Here is a 12,080-nt window from a genome sequence, read left to right as displayed (position 1 = left end):
TGTAATTATGTGGCCCAAATGGGTGACAAAAACACATCAGAGGAGTGCAGAGAAGATGTTGGCAGAAGAGGGACGGGAACGTGCTTAGGAAAAAAGTCCCCTGGATGGTAGCTATCGCCTCTCAGCAGTTTTAACACTAAAAAATAGGGAGAAAATGAAATTCTGGGATACTGTGACTGGATCTTTGTTAGGTTGGGGTTATCTTTATTTCTTTTGCAAATGGCACTGAGATCAGACAGCCCTCAAGCTGCCTCTGCTCTTCTGGGCTCCACTACAAGATGCTTCTTGTTTTGAACCACAGCTTAAGGCTTGTGGTGGCCACCTAGAGTTTGGAAGACATTTATGTAGCTCGTCTCTCATTTCTTAGGGGTTTGTTTGAGCTGGCTGTACTGAGGGCTTTCTTGTGGCCCATTCCCCCTCTTGCTGAGACTTGTTGCTCCAGCTGGCGCTGGGTGAATCAAATATCGCAGCTCCAGAGCAGGTCATTGTGCCACAGGATATCTGTCAGAAAAGCCAGCCGCCCATTCCCTTACACACACATTGTGAATTATAAAAAGCTCTCTTCGGGGAGTGAGGGTGGCAGGGTCCTGTAATTTATCTTGCATGAAATGAGCTTGTTTGAATGGACTGGAAAAGCCAAGCCATTAATTTAGAATAGCTTCTGGACTCTGCAGGGCTGCAGTTCCATTCTGCATATCCACTGCAGTAAAAATTATGGGATTTTAATACCATTTCCTTTATTTTCTTCCTTTTGTCCTGCTGCAGAATCAGTGCTGGCTGCTCCGGTTGCACGCTCCTGACTGCTTCTTCACCTCACCAGTCGTGTGTGAACGGTTGAGTAAGTTTGTTCAGTGTAAATCCTCTTCTTTAAACTCATTAAATTGTGCCAAGCCTCTCTAAGAGCCCTTTGACAAACTCCCGAGTGGCAAAGTAGTGTTTATTACGATTATTATTACTATTATTATTTTTCTCTCAGCTCCATCTGTAATGTAAACACCATTATGTTTTAATTATCTGTTTGGAAAGGAGATTTAAAAGCGAATCCCGCAGGAACCTGGCCAGCATACACAACAGAAATCCCCTCGAGAGCTGCCCTGGTCGGTGAAATCTGACATGGGAGGTATCGAGGATGCTCTGGCAGGAGCATCCCGCTCCCCCAGCCTTTTGTCCTATGGAATTGGGACGGAGAGCTGGTGGCTCACCCCCTTCAGAAGGCTGCTTTTCCAGGGCTGTTCCCAGCTAGATGTTAGGGGAAGGTGCTGGAAAAAGGGTGTTTCTCCACCTTAGCTAACGAGATCATCACCCATTCAGCAGAGAAGGGGCTCGGGAGCTAAAGGAGCATCGCTGAAAGAGGAGAGAGGGAGCTGGCCGTGGTTGCCATGGCTCCTGGGCTCCACATGATGATAACGAGCAGGGATCGAGCAGGCAGCGTGCCTCTGCAGATGCCATGCAGATCACCAGCTGGAGACCTGCTGTTCGTGGCCAGCTTCCCAGATCCCTTTTTCATCCCTCTCCCCTAAACCAGCTCTGTCTTGCCCTGCAAAGGCAACTGGGAGCCTCTCTGCTCGTTTTCCTCCCCTGTGTTTTAATGAGCAGGATCTGGAGGGGAATGCTTGGACTCACCCCAATAAAGGAAATGGGAAGGATAAGTTATTAGGACAGGTGACCAAAGGGCACGCATATGCGTTCATAAATTAAAGGTGCTGCCAGAAGGAAAGGCACGCTCGGGGAATGAAGTCATATCGAAAACAAGACAGGAATGAATGGTTGCAAAACCCGGAAAACATTTCTCTCGCTTCTTAATCTTGAAGTAAACTCAGCTTTGTGACCCCCTTTGCACACCCTTGCATTGGGACAACTCTATTTGCCAGCCCTCCTCCACAGTGCAATCGCTGCGGTGTTTAATGTTCTGAATTTTCCATTACTGCTAATCTCCTGAAATGAGAGGCAGGAGCCCCGGCTGCCTCTGTGCCAGAGCTGGCTGTGGCAGCGGAGCCTCTCCCTGCCCTTCCCCTGTGCTGAACGCAGTGAAAAGCCCTGCAGGGAGGATGGACAGTAACGTGTGACAGTTTTCTGCTCTGCAAAACCCTTTTTTCCCTTCCTGAGCTCCAGAGACATCAGCAGTCCCCCAGGAGAAGCCCTGGAAGGTGACTCAGGTGGGACCTTAACGCCTCAAAACTAAAGGGCTCCTGCAGACTTGGCAGAGGTCTTTGTGCCTTGCAAATCCACAAAGCTCAGAGTTCCTCTGGGAGGAATGACACTGGGAAGATGTGAGATGAGAATATTAACACCCCAGGGTTACCAAATAAAAAAAAAAAATTGATTTTTAATAACTCTAACCATCTCTTCAGTTTTCATTAGTCTCCTCTTTGACTTTATAGTGCTGGGCATGAAGAATATGAGGATTTGAAGAATTAACTGAGTTAATGAGGGCTGATTATTAATGTTCAGAGCTCAATAAAAAAGGGAGAGAGAGAAATAAAACACAAAAAAAATGAGCTGAAAATAAGAGTAATCTTTCATTCCCCCCAAATGAGAAACATTGAATTATTGCTATACTTAAAGCTGAAGCACCCAAGGAATGGAAATAAATACCTCCTATTAGCTATCGAAGGACCTGTGAAATTTGCTGCAAACAAATGGCCAAGTTGGGGGAAGAAGATGATCATCAGGAAAGGGAGCTGAAGACCGAGGAGGTTGCCCAAAGTGGCTTCTGCTGGGCCAGGACAAAAAGCCCAAGTGGGGAGGTCCCAAAATCACCAGGAGCCCAGCATCCTGCCCTGCCTGAGGTTTGTAGGGGATCCTGGACTCCGGAGAGCCTGGGCCATCATCAGAAACTGTCAGGGGCTCAGTTCCTCTGAAGGTTTTAGCATTTGGTGCTGTAAAAGACCCGTTTGGCACCTGTGTGTGTGTGCCCATTAAGTCCTCATCTCTAACGAGAACGGTGCGGGCAGGACCATCAGTTCCCCTGTGTGTTTAGGTTGCAAAATCTTCCGGGTAGGCATTGTTTGTGGGAATATGAACTCATTCCAGGCCTAACATCGCACCCGAGCACAGAGATTAGTGATGGTAACCCCTTCCTTGCCTTCGTCCCTGGGTCCTAACCATCTCCACCCTTCCGAGAAAGCAAAGCCCTCAATTATCTGCATAGAAGGAAAGAAATACAGAACTGACTGTCATTGCTCCTTCTCCATGGGTGGGATCGTCCAGCATTGTCAGGGCTAATGGTAATTGATGTTTCCTTTCACACCTGCTCTCTTTCCTGCTTTATTAAGCCTCTGCAAACACTGATGTCCCTGGGGGAACAGTGGGAGTGGAGGAGGAAGCCTGTGGAAGAGAACAATTCCGGTTGTTCAGCACGGCGCTTTGCTAAATTGCATTCGGCCTCTTTTGCAGAGTAATAAAGTGTTGTCTGAAAGGCGGCATGGAGTTTTAATTTTCTCATTGTCAGTGGATGCTGTAATCACGTAATTAACAAAGTGCGGGAGATAGTCATTTAAGGCGAGCCGAGAAAGCCGGCGCATGAAGCAGATGCTTGGGGGAGTGGAACAACTTCTATTTGTGCTCTTCCAGCACTGGAGACCTTTTTATGACTTAAAAGATGGAGGAATCACGTTTGGATGGCAGGAGGAGTTAGGAGGAGGAGCGTGCTGTGTTCTGCTGTTTGCTCGGCTCTGTGGATGCTGAGCGTGGACCAGGCCTTGGTGCTGGGACAAGCTCCTGGGGCTGGGATCGGAGAGGATCAGCCCCCGGTGTGCCCAGCAGATCCCATCCAGCATCCTCCTCTTACCCCTCCTCTTTCTGTTCCTGTGCAGGTATTTCAGGGTGAGGAAATGTCATCTATCTGCAGGGAAAACTTTCTTCCCCGGTGGGGATTGACCAAAAAAAGAGACAGTTTTCTGAAAGAAGAGAAAGCATATTTTTAATGTGGAAATGCCTCCCTAAGCCTGGGAACCCAGTAAACAATTACAGCCATGGAAGGACTGCGGAGATTTAGTAATGCAAGAGTGCTGACAAAGGCCGAGCTTGCCCCATTTATCTCTCAGCCCCTCTCAGCATATTTAGCGGGAGCTAAGGAGCACCTTGCAGAATCGGAACAGGTGGATTTAAATGATGGCCTCTTCTCCTCTGGTTTTTTAATTTCACATCCCGTGGATACTCCCCTCCCTCCTCAGAAACGTGGAGCCCTCTTCATCTCCAGAGATATATTACCTGCCTGTCCCCACCTCCACGCTGCTGAACTTGAGATTTTGTACTTAATGGGCATGATGGCTTTGCTAACTTTAATTAGGAAGAGCTACAACCCAACAGGTTGCAGGCAGGGAGTGCAGACACTGGGAGGAGCTGGGGCCTGGGGAGCTGCTTTGTGGACCAAAGCGAGCTCAAGGCAACATTGCAGGTCGGTGTTCTTCCTCCAGATGTTTGCTGCTGTGAAGCTCCTTTGACTATCAGCCCCCTTTTAAACATACTTGTTTGCTTTATACCTCATTAACCGAGAAAGAAATTGCCCAGCAGAGGCCATAATTTTCTGCTCCTGACCTCTGGATGCTCTGTACTTCTGTGGCTTTGAAGAAACCCTCAAGGTTTGTAGTAGTATTTATGGTATGACAGCGTTTACAGCCCCCAGCTGAGAATAAGACCTACAGTACCAGGTCGTATCCATCCGTTGTGAGAGACTGTGAGGCACGAGATTTGGGGCTTAAAAGAGGAGGGAGCAAACAGGCTGCGGGGCTGCACAGGAGGGCAGAGGAGATGTGTGACCCCCTGCTGCGGGCACCCTGGTGCCTGGCCACAGGAGAAGTGAATGGAGCAGTGCTTGAAATCAGCCCCTTACCCAGGCTTTGATGTTTACTGGGATTTAATGGGAACAGCATTTGGATTATGTAAAGGTTTGAGACAGATCGTCAGTGGGACTGCCCCTACAGTCGGTGAAGGGAAGCAGTTGCAATTCTGCATAAATCATCCCTAGCAGGCAATGCTGATGCTCGATGTTACGCCCCTGAATCGTATGTGATGTGTGTCCCCCACCGAGCTGGTAGTTTGGCCATGCCTCTCAGTGCCTCATTTAGTGTTTCTGGTGCAGGGCCAGGAACTAAAGACCTCCAGCATCTTGTTTTTACCCCTAAGATCACATCTGTGCAAAACTGATGCCAGATTTACTTCCTAGCACAAATGCACAAGCTCACTGGAGCGAATCCCAGTTCACATGGGTGTAAATGAAAGGAATGTTATTTCTGTGTGCTGCACATTGTCCTTGTTAAGATTTTTTCCAGGACTGTCCCTGTCCACAGTTGCCATTCCAGATGGGGGAAGAGGAAACCTCACTGGCAGCTACAGCACTAGCAGCAGCGCAGAGCTTGTTTCATCTGCAAGTCACTGCTCGCACAGCCCGCAGCCACCCACAACAGTAATTATTCACAGCTCTTTACATTCCTTTTGTACTTCTCCACTGCAATTTTAAATCACTCCATCAGTTGTGACAGTTTATGAGGGCTGATGTGGCTCATCCTCTGGAACAGACAAGTGTGGATTGGAGTGATTTTTCCATAAATTCCATTTTATTTTTCACCCTGACCCTCAAGCCATTATATATCAACTGCTTTCTCTCTTTCTCTCTTTCTTTCTCTTTCTCTCTTTCTTTCTCTCTTTCTCTTTCTCTCTCTTTCTCTCTTTCTCTCTTTCTTTCTTTCTTTCTCTCTCTCTCTCTCTCTTTCTTTCTTTCTTTCTCTTTCTCTCTCTCTCTTTCTCCCTTTCTCTGTCTTTCTGTCTTTCTTAACCTTGAGGAACTTTTGTCAGCAGGGCTGGAGCCCAAGTTATTTTCTCATATCACCCAGTGTGTTCGCAGCTCCACTACTCCCCCACAAATGACAGGCTCCATATTGTGCCAGGGAAAGGTAAATTGTTAAGTGCACAGACTTCTGTTAACACAATAGTTGACAGAGCGCAGTCTCTTTGAGCTGCCAGGCATCCATATGATTTTTAAACAGCTGTCACTTAGGTGCCTTGGAAGGATGAACAGCACTCTGAAAGCGCTTAAGATGCAGGGTAAGATATTTGCTTATGTAGCTCCTGTAAAATGATGAGCCCTATTAATTAATCACTCCCCTTCCTAGGTAGATGTCAGAATCAGACAAAAGCCAGTCAGTAGAAACAGGAGCATGAGTGTTGTGCAAGAGAGGAGCTGGCGGCAGCAGCAAGGAACAGGAGGAGGTGAAGGAGCAGTGCTGGGGATGGAGGCAGCACCCATGGACGAAGCTCTGCCAGAGCTGACCGAGCTCCTACAGTTAATCTGTGACAACTTCCTTAGCTTACCCACGGCAATGCAGAACAAGAAAAGCCCTACTGAAAGTTAACAGGCTATGCCAGTGTAAAAATAACCGAGGCTCAGAATTTTAAAATTTGTTGAGGTGTTGAGGAATTAATGGCAACTGGATACCTGAAATCCCTTAAAAACAGCAGATCTCACTGAAAGCCAGTGGAGTCAGTGGATTGCAACAGAAATTCATCTCGGATGGAACCATTGGACAGGATCAGGGAACAGTTGGCTGTGTCTCTGTTGGTTTCTTGTGCTGTTACCCTACAGGTGGTCCTGCTCTCACTGCACGTCTGCATAAGCAAATGCAGGACAGGGTTCCTCTTCAGACAAAGGGTTATGTTCAGATGTAAAACTCAAGTAATAAATCGTTTCCAGATGCACAGCTAGGTCAAGGGAAGGAGTCAGCAATCCCTGGGCAGTTTTATGATCTAATTTAATTTCTCAAGTGTGTCAGTCTGTGGTTCGTATAGTCCCTGACATATGTGCTTGGCCAAAACCTAGAAATAGGAGTATGTGGGTGGCAGAAAAACTCTAGCTGATACAGGAATATAGACTTTATCAGCAGAATGAAATCATTGGCCTCTTATTGGTTTGAATTACTTAACCTGTCCTCTCCTACCGAGTCGGATCTCAGGCTGATATATATCAGGTGAGGATCTTCCTCATGGCAGCATTTTCAGCAGAGAAGGGACTCCTGACAAATGTGCATTAATTATCTAGGAGGAAGTGTTTGCAGCTACACGCACAGTTGAATTTTGCCTTCAGGTGTGTCTGCTTGGTCTCCATTTAAAATGGGAGCTGCATCAGCAGGGCTGAAGGCAGAATTTGTGCTAGTGTGGTTTGGAGCAGCAAACCAGATCAAGGTGTAAATATGGCCAGGGCCTTCTCTTATCAAATTCATTTACAAAAATGTCTAAGCTGAGCCTGCATTTTGTTCAATATCCTCCCTATATTTAGGTGCATAGAGAAGTATTTCCAGCTTTGCGTTGAGGGTTTCTGTCCTCTTTTATCCTAGAAAACAGCTGTATGAGGCCACACAAGTGTCTGAGGAGGGGAATTATGCTGTATGATGGCTGGTGAGGTCACATAACACCACAAAAGCTGTCATTTTTCTGCAATTGATTTCCTAAAGATAACTTGTGGTCTGTGTGCAGTGAAAGCTAATTTAAAATAGAAAGATGAGTCTTTCCAACACACCTTGATTGGCAATTGTGATAAATTCCTATAATTACTATTGACTCTACAGAGGGTTTTCATTTGTTAAAGATGTTGCTGAAATGACAGCCCAGAAATGGAATAAAACAAGCGAAGGAGAAAGTTGCAGAAAATGCCTGTCTTTGCAGAGTTCCCTGAGTAAATCTACAGTGAGCCACCAGTCTTCCTTCTCTCTCCCACCAGCATCTCACTTGTCATAGTCAGATAATGCACAGTGAGGTTTTTTTGTTGTTTTCTAGCCAGGTAGTTTCTAACATGGCCGTTTATTATTCAGTCCTTGTACTACAACATGGAGCAATGTACACTTAAATCACATGAGTTTTAGTCACAGGAATGAAATATTTACAAATGTGAACTATTTCGCAAGTTCCTATGGTCTCTACCAAGCATTGAGAAATTATGAGCATCACCCAGAAATATTTTAATCTTAAAAAAAAAAAAAAAAGCCAGAGGTTTAGCAATGCTATAATACATCATCTTCTGATTTCTGATTTTTCTAGTTGCTCTTGCTTCATGTTTTCAAGCTTTTGTCGTTCCCTCTCTCCCTTTTTAAGAAAAATCGAAATTAAGATGTTATGGTCCTGGCTCTGATGCACTGACTTCAGCGAGACTTGGAAGAAACCCAGGAGGGAGAGATCTCCAGAGCTGTTTTTCTCCCATTAAGGGACCAAAATATGAGGCCAGGTCACTCAAAGAGCTCACGCTGGATACCAAGTTCTTTTAACAAGCAGACCACACGTCTGTTAACTTGATTATTCCCTTCCCTGCTCTTTGGAGGCACCCTCAGAGCCTGTGCTGCTTTTTAACCCCTTGCTGGTTAAGCTACACAGGCCTGGAGCTGCAAAGAATGCCACTAAGCACGAGCAAACCAAAGGGGCTGGATAATTTCCCTCTGAAAAGAAAACTATGTGTTTACGTCTGCTATTTGTTTCCGAAAGAACAACAGTTTGTAAGTGACAGACAGAGGCCATATCTTCTGTGTGAAATGCTCAAAAGCAAGCGGGGATTGTATTGGCCACACACAAAACAGCACCTCTGCGTTATAAATTTCCCTTCCCTAAATTGGGCCAATTGTGTGGGTGTGGAAAACTCAGCCAGAAGCTGTGTTTCTTGGAGTCAAGAAGGGAGTGAACACAAAGCAACAGAAAGGGAAAAGAACAGCAGGTGAAATGAGCGCCTTGTAGGAGTCCTCCTCTCATTACCGCAACAATGATTTGGCTTGTGCACTTCTGCTGTTGGGCCTTTCCCCTCCTTGGAGACAGAACACTTAATGATAAAATACCCCCTTTGTTAAAGCAGAAGTAATATTTAACAGCTGCAAAGCAACCCGTTCGCACTGGAGTGAGCTTCCTCAGCCACGAAGGAAGGGGGAAAATGTCAAGGGCACAGCAGGTGCCGCGGGTGCCTCCCAGCCTGCACATGATTGCGGCTGAGGGGAGGTTTATCGATTGCTCGTGCCCAGGTCTGTGGGCAGACTGCACATCCAGCTCTACACACGTGCTCGTGGCGCTGTGGCACGTACAAATCATGGTACATGGCACGTGCATGTCATGGGACGTGGTACATACAAGTCATGGCCGGGAGCACACAGGCTCCCGAGAGGTAGGGCCTAAGCTCTGCCCTCACTGAGCAGTCCTGGAGCTGGGGCAGGTGTGTCCCCATGGCCCAGTGTACATAAGTGGTACATCTACTAACGCAGACACACATTATTACCCACTTTAATATGCCATTACATGAATTCACAAGTGGCTGCAGTCACCCCAGGAGCACACGGCCCTGCTCACAGCCACAGAAGGCTCCGAGCTTTGCTTCCCACCCTGAAGAAGTGGTCAGTGGTTAAAACTGTGCCAGCTGCAGCCTGTCCTGCCTCCTGATGCCTCTGTGGAGAGGACATTCATGGGTGAATCTCTATCCCCAGAGTGAACAGCGAGGTCCCAGCTCAGCCCCGTGTGGGAGTTGCAGGCCTTGGGATGTGCGCCCTGCAGGAGGGCAGAGCGAGCAGCATAGAGCACAGATTGATGAGCCAGCAGAGGAAGGAAAATTCAAGCACTTCCTACAGAAATATGACAAACACAGAAAAAAAAAAAAAAAATCAAGCAGAAAAGCCACTGTACTTCTGCGTTCTGTAAGAGTCTTGTGGGCAGAGAAAGTGAACTTCTGGCACATTTCGTTTCCATATCGACTCTGGTGGGCCCCTGCTGGAGCGCTCAGCACAGGGATTTCACAGACTGAGGCTTTTTGGAGGCTGGGTTACTGTTCCCAGTCAGTGTCTGCATTCAACGCTAAAACCTCTGTGCTGAAGAGGAGAGGAAAACTTCCTTTACCTCCCCAGATCTGTGCTTGCAGACCCAACTGTCTCCTTCAGATTTTCGCTGGTTTTGGTGGTTCCAGGTACCTGCACTATCAAGACCAGCTCCCTTCCACTTCTTTCTTAACCAGCTCCCAGCCAGCACAGCCCCACAAGTCCCAGCAGAGTTACTGTGCTGTCTGCTGGTGTAGGGAACGGCAGAATTTGGCCTGTCTGGTTGTTGACGATGCTTCCCTATCATTCCCAGTTCCTAAGTAATTACAATAGCTCTGCATTGCTGTCAGACATAATATTGGCCCTGTTCTCCTCCTCCTCTGGGATTCCAGGAGCATATCCACGGGTTCCAGATCCATTCTGCATTCTGGCCAAAGCCTGGCGAGCGCAGTGTGTGTATCACACCGGTTACCGCTACAGCATGAGTAATTTGGGGAGGAGGGAGGTGAGGGAGCAGAAAAAGAAAGCTTCTCCAAATCCTTCAGCTCTTCACTTGGACACCGTGAATGAGATATTTAAATACGTTGCCGTGGAAACAATCAAAGAAGGGGGTCTTTGTGTGTGTGTGTGTTTTAGTAATCCCAAAGGGGGTGTTTAATTGGAATCAACCACAGCTTTTTAACTGTGTTTTAAATTGGAGAGAAATAAAAAGAAGAAGCTGCCAGAAAAGGAACATTAAATAAAGGGGGGGAAAAAAGCCCACATGAAACAAGATGGGGGGAGAAAGGGAAATCAAAAGAATAAATTTACTGTAACTGGCAAAGGATTCATTAGGGTTACAACAAAGCTCAGTTCAATTTCCCTCCTATTGACATTAACGAGTTTGATGTAGGTCTAGCCTGAAAGGCAGCAAGAACATCTTTCTCTCTCTCCCCCTCTGCCTGGTCCCAGGGGACCGAGCAGCTGTCTGAAAATTGCTCCACACAAGGGAATAAGGTTTCTTTTCTTCCCTCCTCGCATTTTTCTTCGTCCAACCGCACCCGCTCGGAGCGGCGCCCTAGGAGCCTGCCTCACCACTTGCGCTCGTTGCAGCATCTCCTCCCTCCTGGACTCCGACATGGATGTGCCATTTTACTGCTGATGGATCCGAGAGGTTATTTATTGCCATCCCCCGGCTTGAATGCATTGGGCTATTACCATGGTTATTTTTGGTTCCAGCAACAGCCCCTCTGGGCTTGTAATTAACTATTATTATTGTTAGTACTGGGGTTACTATTTCAGCTAAAGGATGGTGTTAGTACAAGAGCAACCTCACTGTGAGTAAGCTTATGCTCAAAATTTGGGAGATTTTTGCACATTGAAAAGGCTGATCCTGAACTAAGGGCAGTGGCAGAGGAAGCCTAACAGTTTCAAGAGAAAATGTGATAAGGTATGAATGAGATCTTATCTCAGAGAGCTGAACTTCATGGTCCAGAAGGTCTTTTCCAATCTCTGGCTCCTATGTTTTATGCTTTTTGTATTAAAATGAGGTGTCAGAGGGTCAGAATTACAATGCACTGTGTATTCACTCATTCAGACACAGAATAGGAGCCGGTTCCTGACCCTTGTGTAAAAAGACAAGATTACATTTGGGATGAATTCTGTGTGGCTGGAGGTGCCGGTACTTGCACACCGAGGAAGGGGCACTGATTCCAGGTGCCAGGATCAGGCTCTTCTGCCCTGCTGCAGGGAGCCAGCACGAAATTAGCACAGGAGACAGACACCGGGAGGAGTCCAGAGGCATAGCATGAGGAAGGGACTTATTCAAGGTCCAGTTTTACTGTTATTTTTAGATTGAGCATATTTTACCACCCTCTAGAGAGGAAATGGGAGACTGCTGCTTGGTCCTGCTGTATTTTGGAAGGACTTGGAGCTGACATGACAGAAGTTACACGTTTTTGTCATTATTAATAATCACCTACTGTGCTCATCAGCGCAGTTGTTGGAAACTGGGAATGCCCAGGGAGGTGAGGAAATCAGCCCAGGACCAAACTCAGCCTCAGCCGTGTGTAACCTCGCTGTTACTCCGAGAGGTCTGTGTGAAGAGGCCGTGGCTGAGATGGAGCACCTGGTGCTTGGTGCCATCCCAAAAAAAGCCGTCCACTTGGAGACCCTGGCACACTGTCAGGAGCAGCTTTACCTTACAGACTAGAAATCAGGGCGTGCTGAGCTGCCATCAGCTGAAACAATTCTGTTTTGGCAATATTCTCCCTTCCAGCTTGGCCATTCCTTGGCTAGAGCTTCCAATTTTCAACCACGGCAGCCCAA

The sequence above is a fragment of the Aythya ferina genome, assembly GCF_964211825.1.
Source record: "Aythya ferina genome assembly, chromosome: 27".
Classification (NCBI taxonomy): domain Eukaryota; kingdom Metazoa; phylum Chordata; class Aves; order Anseriformes; family Anatidae; genus Aythya; species Aythya ferina.
Note: the sequence above shows the minus strand (reverse complement) of the source record.